The following is an 11,440-nucleotide window of genomic DNA, read 5'->3' on the forward strand; positions in this document are numbered from 1 at the left end:
CCAAGGGATGTCAGGCCTTCTTGGCTAGTATTATTTCAGCGCCTGACGTGTCCACTCCATCCATATCAGAGGTGCCAGTAGTCAAAGAATTTCCAGACGTCTTTCCTGATGACGTCACCGGTCTTCCACCAGAGAGAGGTGGAGTTTGCAATCGAGCTCGTGCCGGGCACAGCGCCAATCTCCAAGGCGCCATACAGATTAGCTCCGGCTGAGATGTTAGAGCTCAAACAGCAGATTCAAGAGCTCCTCGACAAAGGATTTATCCGCCCTAGTTTCTCACCGTGGGGCGCACCAGTGCTCTTTGTAAAGAAGAAGGATGGGAGCATGAGGCTGTGCATCGATTACCGTGAGCTGAACAAGGTAACGATCAAGAGCAAATACCCTTTGCCTAGAATCGAAGACTTGTTCGATCAATTGCAGGGAGCCACCGTGTTCTCTAAGATAGATCTTCGATCAGGGTACCATCAGCTGAAAGTGAAGGATGCAGATGTCCACAAGACAGCTTTCAGGACCAGATATGGGCATTACGAGTTCTTGGTGATGCCATTTGGATTGACAAATGCTCCAGCGATTTTCATGGATCTCATGAACCGAGTATTTCAACCGTTCCTCGATCAATTCGTCATAGTATTCATTGAAGACATTCTAATATACTCGAAGAGCCATGATGAGCACAACCAGCACATGAGGACAGTATTATAGACATTGCAGAGTCGCAAGTTATTTGCGAAATTCAGTAAGTGTGAATTTTGGTTAGAAAAGGTGGCATTTTTGGGGCATATAGTATCTAGCAGTGGAATCGAGGTGGATCCAGCGAAAGTAGCGGCTGTCAAGGAATGGGTTGAGCCGAAGAATGCATCTGAAATCCGCAGCTTTTTGGGTTTAGCAGGCTACTACCGTAAGTTTATTAAGGGATTTTCATCCACAGCGGTGCCACTCACTTCACTCACCAAGAAGAATGCTAAATTCGTATGGAGTGATGAATGTCAAAAGAGCTTTGATACTTTGAAGCAAGCTCTTACTTCGGCGCCAGTCCTAGCCAAGCCAACAGGGCAAGGTGAATTTGTGTTATATACCGATGCATCTAAGCTCGGGTTAGGCGCAGTATTAATGCAGCAGGGTCGGGTCATAGCCTATGCTTCCAGGCAGTTGAAGGTGCACGAGAAGAATTACCCGACGCATGACCTTGAGTTAGCCGCCGTTGTCTTTGCATTGAAGATTTGGAGACATTACTTATACGGCGAGAAGTGTCAGATTTTCACCGATCACAAAAGTCTCAAATACTTCTTCACGCAGAAAGAGCTGAATATGAGACAAAGACGGTGGTTAGAACTTGTGAAAGATTACGACTGCGAAATTAGCTACCATCCGGGAAAGGCTAATGTTGTCGCAGACGCTTTGAGCAGAAAAGTGGCAGTTGTTGCTCAGTTGACAGCTCAGAGACCACTTCAGTCGGAGATTCAGATATTTGGTCTAGAGATTTATCCTGAGGGCAGAGCCCCTAGACTGTCTAATCTGATAGTCAAATCTGATTTTCTAGACCGCATCCGAGCAGGACAGTCTTCAGATGAACAACTACAGAAATGGAGACTGAAAGATGAAGCCAAGGGCAATGTTCTTTACACAGTGACAGACGGCATTGCGAGATACAGAGGTAGAATGTGGGTGCCTAGTGGTGAATCGATCAGACAGGACATCTTGACAGAGGCACACGCATCTCCGTATTCTATCCATCCGGGAGGTACCAAGATGTATAAAGACCTCCAGATATTGTATTGGTGGCCAGGGATGAAGCGAGACATCCGTAGATTCGTATCAGAATGTCTCACTTGCCAGCAAGTAAAAGCTGAACATCAGAGGCCAGCAGGATTGGTTAAGCCACTTCCCATTCCCGAGTGGAAGTGGAAGAACATTACTATGGATTTTGTGGTTGGATTACCAAGATCAGTCAGAGGATCGAACTCCATTTGGGTTATAGTAGACAGACTCACTAAGTCAGCGCATTTTCTGCCAGTGAAGACGACTTTCTCCATGACGCAGTATGCGGAGCTTTATATCCGGGAGATCGTCCGGTTGCATGGTTTCCCAGTCTCTATTGTGTCCGACAGGGACCCGAGGTTTACATCGTCCTTCTGGAAGAGCTTACATGCAGCTATGGGGACGAAGTTGCTTTTTAGTACAGCTTTTCACCCGCAGACAGATGGCCAGTCTGAGCGAGTGATACAGATTTTAGAATACTTGCTAAGAGCTTGCATGATTGATTTTCAGGGAACATGGGAGTCTAGACTACCTCTGTGGAGTTCACATACAACAACAGCTTCCAAGCATCTATTGGTATGGCTCCCTATGAGGCGTTGTATGGTCGGAAGTGCAGATCACCAGTTCATTGGGATGAAGTGGGTGAGAGATCAGATCTAGGTCCAGAGATAGTTCAACAGACTGCAGACGTGGTGGTCAAGATTCGTGAGAGAATGAAGACTGCCCAAAGCCGTCAGAAGAGTTATGATGATAAGAGGAGGAGAGATCTCGAATTTTCAGTGGGTGATCACGTTTTCGTCAAGATAGCACCCATGAAGGGTGTGATGAGATTTGGAAAAAGAGGCAAGTTGAGTCCGAGGTTTATTGGACCGTTCGAGATTTTGGACATAGTTGGGACACTAGCTTATCGTGTAGCCCTTCCGCCGAATCTGGCCGGGGTTCACAATGTGTTCCATGTCTCGATGTTGAGAAAATATTTGGCTAATCCTTCTCATGTTCTGAGTTATGAGCCGTTACAGTTGACTCCAGACCTGTCTTATGAGGAGAAACCAGTCCAAATCCTAGACAGACAGGAGCGCAGACTTCGGAACAAGACGACTAAGTTGGTCAAAGTTCAGTGGCTGAATCAATCAGTGGAGGAAGCCACTTGGGAGTCAGAGGCCGACATGAGACTTCGCTACCCGGAGTTGTTCGGTAAGAGTTAATTTCGAGGACGAAATTTTTATAAGTGGGGGAGGAACTGTAGTGCCCAAATTCAGTACACGTATAACCTATGCATTTATTTAATTATTAGATCATTTATTTATTTTTAAATGAGCTTTAGCCATGCATAATTTAAGAAAATGCATTATTTTAAATTATTCATGATTATGTGATACACGTTAAAATGTTTTTCGAGTTTCATGTTTCAGGCGATTATTCGATGCGGGATCGAGGAAAAGACCGGTGACGATTTTAGGCAAATTTTATTGCGGTATTTTATTTTAAGTTAAGATGGGGCATTTTAAATGATTTATTTAGTTTTTAGCATTTTAAATGCCTAATTTAATTATTAGGTAATTATATGATTTCAAATTTTTAAAGTTGTAGCACTTGTGTATTTTATTTAAATTTAGGGAGGTTAGTAATTTAAGGAGGGATTTCTATTTTTACTACATGTAATTGCTCAACATTTAATCTAACATTTTAGTAGCAATTTAGTTAGCCTTTTAATTAGCATTGTTAATTTGGTAATTAAGCAATAATCATTCCCTAAATTACTACCTAACTCACGCACACACACTTATACACACACCTACACGTCTAACACACACCACACACACACACATTTTCTTTCCCCATTATTTTGGAGAGCAAACCTAGAGTTCTAGGGAAAACTCAGCAGCCGCCCCCTCCCTTCAAAGATTTCAGTAATTCTCGCCACTTTTCTTCAAAGATTTTAGCGTCACGTTCGTCCCAGATCAATCCTCGCGCCATCCCCGCTTCGGTATCGTCGTTTCGGTAACGTTTATCATCAAAGGCACGTACAATCTGTTCTTTCTGCATCGATCTTGTCATAGTATGCGTTGTGTTATTTTATGCGTGAAAATCCATGTGTGACGTTCGTCGTTTGAGCGGAAAATGGTTTGAATGCGTTTGAAATACTTTTTAGATCTGAAATCTCGTAATTTACTGTTCTGATGAACACTGCGATTTTTCTGTCGGGATTTTGAGAAAACTTTCAACTAGAAAATTGTAGAATTTTTCGATACCTTCGATTTGATATAAAATTCGAGATTTTTGGATGAAAATTGAGTGAGTTATGATGTTTTTCGTGGGACTGCTCAAACTGCGACTTTTACGAAAATTGTGTTCTTGAAGTTTTGTTGCAGGCTTCGTTGAGGATCGACGGGTGATCGTTGCGACGTCTAGGTATGATTAGTATGATGTTGGGATGTTATTGGATACGTCGTATAGTATCGATAGGCACTCGAATGCGTTAGGAGTCGTGAGAAACGAATTGGTGTCAATTGCTATGCTTTGAATGGTGTGTGTTGTAAGGTGAACTTATTGCTTTGGAACGTTTGTACAACTTGTATTGATATTATGGAATGCTAGGATGGGTCTCGAGGTGTCGGTGCATGGTCCGTATAACCGAGTCTAGAAGGATAAATACTAGGTGTTCAGAATTTTCGTAAGTTCGCGATTACAGTGGGTACACGGACCCGTACACGGACCCTGACACGGGGTCCGTGCCTTTGTTTTCTTCTCGGAGTCTTTTTCCAGTATCTACACGGACCCCTACACGGATGAGGGCACGGGGTCCGTGCCTTTGGGTTTCACTTAGTGTATATTTCCAGTACCTACACGGACCCTCACCCGGATCCTGACACGGGGTCCGTGCCTTTGCTTTCCTTCGGTGTCAATTTCCAGAGCCTACACGGACCCCTACACGGATGTAGATATGGGGTCCGTGTCCTTCATTTTTGGGGAAAATAATTTAGTATGCTTTGAGGTTAGACGTCATGGGTTAGTACAATGATTTACAAAGTCGAGTCATGGGAATTGTAGAACGTCCTAAGGAATTGAATGAACTCGTAAGTGAGCATGATTACCTACGTCTAAGTATGCAAGTTAAGCATGTCAATTCATGATCAGTATGCGCAGCAACGGCCCCGATCGAAGTCCAACGAATCCCTCAACGCCAAGTAAGTATGTATGACGTGCAAAGAAAATATGTTTAAGTTTTTGAGGTATGCTAATTGACTTGTGACCAAATTATGAATGGGTTTGGAAGTCGGTGAACGTGGCCGAGGACCTCTCCGCCCCGTTAAATTATGAACGGGTTAGATCGTGGTTGGAAAGCGTTAAATTATGAACGGGGACCAACCAGCCCGTTAAATTATGAACGGGGATCTCATGTATGTGGCAGTGGATACGTCCCTGTCAGCCCAGTACTGTGGTTTGTCTGATCAGGCGTTTATTATGTTATGGGTCACTTGCTTTGAAACATGCCTCTACGCAAAATGATGAAGTTACGTATGTTCAAGTATGCAGTATGTTTATGAAAGTTTATGTTGATGGCACGTCTAAATTATGTACGTACGTATGTCCAAGTTTATTATGCAAGTCCAAGCTTCAAGTTATGTACGCCCTATTTTTAAGATGAATGCAATTTTATTATGCAGTACTCGTTATCCCAGTTTATACGTGTTGAGTCTTTAGACTCACTAGACTTGATCGATGCAGGTGACTATGTTGAGGAGACAGGAGGTGATGACCAAGGGGCAGGCTTGGGCTGAGTGGCAGGCTAGACCCGAGGACCGCAATGTTTATGTTTTTATGCAAGTTTAAAATACTCTGATTTTTATACATTTGGATGCGAAATATTTGGAGACAGTTTCTTTTAGCAAAATTTTATTTGTGACGGATGATTGTGAGGTTTATTTTATGAATGTTGAGTGACGACCGTATGGATGTTTTTATTTAAGAAAATTTTTAATTTTTCCGCAAATTTTAAGTATGAGAAGTACGGTTCGTTACACTCAACATATCTTCTAAGATCTGATTCACTCGTTCTGATTGTCCATCAGTTTGAGGGTGGAATGCTGTGCTGAATGACAATCGAGTTCCCATAGCATGATGCAAGCTTTTCCAAAATGCATATGTAAATTTGGGATCTCTATATGATACAATGGACACTGGGATGCCATGAAGCCTCACTATCTCTTTGATGTATTCTTCAGCATATTGATTCATCGTGTATGTGGTCTTCACCGGAAGAAAGTGAGCTGATTTTGTAAGTCGATCCACAATAACCCATATAGCATTGACCCCTCTTTGAGTTCTTGGCAAACCAAGAATGAAATCCATCGTGATGTGTTCCCATTTCCATTCAGGAATGGGTAGTGGTTTCAGGAGTCCTGGTGGTCTTTGATGTTCAGTCTTGACCTGTTGAAAAGTTAGACATTGTGCAACAAATTGAGCAATGTCCTTTTTCATACCTGGCCACCAAAATAATGGTTTCAAATCCTTGTACATTTTAGTGCCTCCTGGATGGATCGAATAGGGAGTAGCATGAGCATCAATAAGAATGTCGTTCCTGATCGTTCCTTGTTTTGGCACACACAATCTACCCCGATATGTCCATATTCCTTCCCCATTCAATTCAAAGTTCGAATGTCCTTTATCCTCATCTCGCTGTCTCAATTTGCTGGAATTCAGTATCTGTATTTTGTTCGGCCTTGATCCTGTCTGCAAGTGTTGGTCGAACCATGAGAGATGATAATTGGATTGCAGTGCCCTTTGGCATAACATTAATCTTCAAATTCTGCGAATCCCATAAAATTTGTTCTTGTACTTGCATTGCAGCAATAGAACTGGACTTTCGACTTAACGCATCTGCAACAACATTGGCTTTGCCTGGATGATAATTAATAACACAATCGTAATCCTTCACCAATTCCAACCAACGTCGTTGTCTCATATTCAGTTCTTTTTGCGTGAATAAATATTTCAAACTCTTGTGGTCCGTATAAATTTCACATCATTCGCCATACAGATAATGGCGCCATATTTTCAATGCAAATACCACTGCTGCCAGTTCTAAATCATGTGTTGGATAGTTCTTTTCATATTCTTTCAATTGCCTAGAGGCATAAGCAATCACCTTCCCGTGTTGCATCAAGACTGCTCCTAAACCTTGTTTCGAAGCATCACTGTACACTACAAAATCTCCTGATCCTTCTGGAATAGCAAGGACCGGTGCTGAAGTCAATTTTACCTTTAACTCTTGGAAACTGCGATCACATGCTTCGTCCCATACAAATTTCACATTCTTTCTTGTTAAAGCAGTCAAAGGCAATGCTATCTTAGAAAATCCCGTTATAAACCGACGGTAATAACCAGCTAACCCAAGAAAACTACGTACCTCGGTAACAGTGGTAGGTCGTAGCCAGTTATTAACAGCTTCAATCTTACTTGGATCCACTGATATGCCTTCTTTTGAAATGATATGACCCAAGAATGATACTTGTTCAAGCCAAAATTCACATTTCTTCCATTTTGCATATAAATGTTTATCCTTCAAAGTCTGCAAGACTAATTGCAAATGTTCTCGATGCTCCTCTACAGCTCGTGAGTAGATGAGAATATCATCTATAAACACAATCACAAACTTGTCTAGAAATGGCTTGAAAATTCTATTCATTAAATCCATAAAAGCTGCTGGTGCATTTGTTAGTCCAAATAGCATTACCAGAAATTCATAATGCCCGTATCTGGTTCGGAAGGCAGTCTTTGAGATATCATCTGATTTAACTTTTAATTGATGATAGCCTGATCGTAAATCAATCTTTGAAAAGATGGCAGCTCCTTGTAATTGATCAAACAAATCATCAATTCTGGGGAGTGGATACTTATTTTTGATTGTCACTTTGTTCAACTCCCGATAATCAATACATATACGAAGAGTACCGTCTTTCTTCTTCACAAACAAAACAGGTGCACCCCACGGTGAAAAGCTCGGTCTAATAAACCCTTTATCAAGTAACTCCTGTAACCGTTCTTTCAATTCTTTCATTTCTGTAGGAGCCAATCGATAAGGAGCTTTTGAGATCGGATGAGTCCCTGTCACAATATCTATAACAAATTCGATCTCTCTATCTGGAGGTAAGCCTGTTACATCATCAGGAAATACCTCTGGAAACTCACAAACAACATCTGTATCTTTTAATTCACGAACAGGTGGGTCAATAGTTAACATAGATGCTAAATATCCTTGACACCCCTTCTGTAGTAATTTACTAGCCTTCATACAAGAGATTATCCGAAGAGGTAAGGATATACCTGCAATTGCTACTGTGAATGGTTCAGCTCCTACTGGTGCAAACTTGATCATCTTTATGCCACAGTCAATAGTAACTCTGTACTTCGAGAGCCAATCCATTCCCAATATCACATCAAAATCGGTCATTTTCAAAACAATCAATTCAGCATACATCTGATGACCTTGGACATATATTGGACATCCTCGCACAATCTGATCTGTCTGTAATTCTTGCCCGGAAGGTAAGGCTATAGCGAGTTGTGTCTCTGTTGTACTTGCTGTAATGCCCAGTCTCCTTACAAACGATTCCGAAATAAAAGAATGCGTGACTCCTAAATCTAGTAAAACAATAGCTGTAATACCAGAAATCAAGAACATACCGGTGATCATCGATGTATCCGCATCCACTTCTTCTTTGGTCATGGAGAAAAGGCGTCCCTGTACTTTCTCCGAACTTCCTGGACAATTCTTGGCGAGATGTCCTGGCTTCTTGCAACGATAACAGACATTAGAACCCTGCATACACTCCCCGCCATGGAGTTTGCCACATTTAGGACAAGGCGGCCTGTCCTGTTCTTTCCGTGGAGGGGGACCCTTGCTACGGGGTTCCTCTGGTCGAGCACCTTTGCTATCGGTCTTTTTGCCTTGTCCTGTTCCTTGGCTCTTTTGAAAGTATTGTTGCCTTCGTTGTTGCCTGTCTATGTCAATGTCATGTTCATCTTGTTCTGCCATAAGTGCTCTTTCTACTATCTCCCCGTATGTAGCAACTTTCGACATCCGCACATCTCTTTTAATTTCAGAGCGAAGTCCCCGCATGAAGTGTTCGCCCTTACTTGTGTCATCCTGTGCAATATATGGTACGTATTGGACTCCAGCTTCGAATTGTTGTATGTATTCCGTCATTTACATGGTCCCTTGCTTCAAATTCAGGAAGTCACTGGCTTTCTTGGCTCGTACATCTTTACTGAAATACTTGTTGTAAAACACAGTTTTGAAAGTTTCCCATGTCAATGGTCCAACCGGTAATGCAACTCTTGCACTTTCCCACCATATTCTTGCATGTTTTGTTAAGAGAAAGATGACACAAGTTACTTTGTCAACATCTTCCATATGAAGGCAGGAGAAGATGGACTCCAACGACTTAATCCATTCTTCTGCTACTGCTGGATTAGTGCTTCCCATGAATTCAGGAGGATTCAGACGTCGAAAACGATCATATACGTCCGTCTGAATAGGCATATGTCTGTGTACTATGGCTTGTGCTTGTGCCTATTCATGAGTAGTCCGTTGCATCTCCAGTAGCTGTTGGATTTGTGCACCATGGACTTTTGCTTGTTGTTGGAGTAATTGAGCGAAGTCATCTATCGGTCGTGGCGCACTGCCCTCACCTTCGACTGCTGGGGCCTTGCCTTTAGATGACTCTCCTTCATGTACTTTACGTTTCGGTGGCATCGTCGCTTATCATAACCTACATGTAGGATACATAGACACATAACTTAGCATAAACTATGAGATACAAAGATACTTACATGCCGAGTTCTCCATGTGGATGAAGTGCAGTGTCTTCCCTGTCAAAGAACCGTGGGCTCTGATACCATAAAAATGTCACACCCTTACTCTATACTTAGCATGATTACCATAATCAAAATAAGGTTTGAATGATATAACTATAGTATGAAGCAAATCAAACAAGAGGCATCACTTTGACGGTTTATAAAAATTTTGGCATGATGTCCCTATATATTGTATAAGCCAAAAACTCAACTCAAGCAACAACCTCAAGCATATTCTCATATAAAAACATACTTTGTATCATCATTCATAACATGGAACTTGTTTCAAACCCTCATATAAAATTTACTACAATACATATGCGGAAGCTATACTATAAGAAGTCCCGGTTCTTGTCGAGGTAGGGCACGTCACTAGCATCCATTGGCGAACCGGCATCCTAGGCATCTTCACTACCTGATCCTGTAATACATGAGCTACGTGAGTTTATAAAACTCAATAAGTTGGCACTTATACGTATCAATATGCATCGAAGGAACATACATATCAAGTCGTGATCAATAATGAATCTTAAAAACATGTCATACCGTAGCATATATTCAATGTTCATTTTTGTACTTGAGCCTCATTAGTTGACCTGTACTACCGTGCTTGCTTTATTATATAGCTACTACTGTGTTGGACGTCAGGGAGCAACCTTTGGCAACCCCACGCCCCATGAACATATATTGGCCAATAGCTTTGGTGGACTTAAATCCACCCATGATGTCAACAAGCTCTATATCATGTAAAATCAGTCCTTTTCTTTTCATGTTCATGTTCATTTTCATTACATAGCACCCATCATCAATATTCATGAGTTCCTTACATATTTAATACATAAAAATGGAATATGGTGCTATGTTTTCATCAATAAACATACTAACAATGTACATATAGCAATAATCAATGGGAAGTATTTGAAATCATAATATTACTCATGTATTACTTCAAGAACATGCCAACTTACAGTCCAAGTGTACGAATACTTGTTTGGGACGATGTTTATCAGTCCTACGCTGTCAATAAACCAATAGTTCAGTTACTATTTCTATACAAGGTGAAATTTACCCCTATACATGTAGAACAACTAAAGGAGAAGAAAACTTACACCCTTAGGAAGCTCTTGGAATGGAGAACTTAATTCTAACTTCAATTCTATGAAAGGAATGAAAAAAGAAGCTTTGGAGGAAGATTTCTGTAGGTTTCTCTCGAGTTTCTTGCTGGTATAAAATTGGAGAGCTGATAAAATGGCTTAGAAAGTCGAAACTTATCCATATATATATAAGGCGGGGCTCGGGCGGTAGTTTTCTACCGCTCGAGCGCGGAATGTTCTGTCCGAAAGGTAAAATTTTCGTGCACTGGCGCTCGGGCGGTCATTTTCCACCACTCGGGTGCCACATGTTCTGTAAAATTGGTGGAATGGTAATGCACCGGCGCTCGGGCGGTAAAATCTTACCGCTCGGGCGCCACCTGTTCTGCCTCTGCGCACTACTTTGTCAAAGATCGCTCCAGAAACGTCTCTTCCGTTCATAATCTGGAAAAGTGGTAAACTAGGAAGTTGTAGCCCTATGTCTTGGCTTGAATCTCCCACTGGTTTCATGTCATTTGGAGGTCTGAGTAAAAAGTTATGCCCATTCTCCCAACATGTGTCATTGTAGGAGTGACGATACACACAACTCACTCCGGGGCCCTTTTGGCTTGTCTTCCACAATGATTTGGACAAAACCCAAAACGTGAAAGTTGTAGCATTATATCTTAGCTTTCTAACGGTTAAGGCCTCACACAATTTGGATCAATATTCAAATCATTATGCTAAAACCC

Source organism: Primulina eburnea, chromosome 9 (assembly GCF_022965805.1).
Source record: "Primulina eburnea isolate SZY01 chromosome 9, ASM2296580v1, whole genome shotgun sequence".
Lineage (NCBI taxonomy): Eukaryota > Viridiplantae > Streptophyta > Magnoliopsida > Lamiales > Gesneriaceae > Primulina > Primulina eburnea.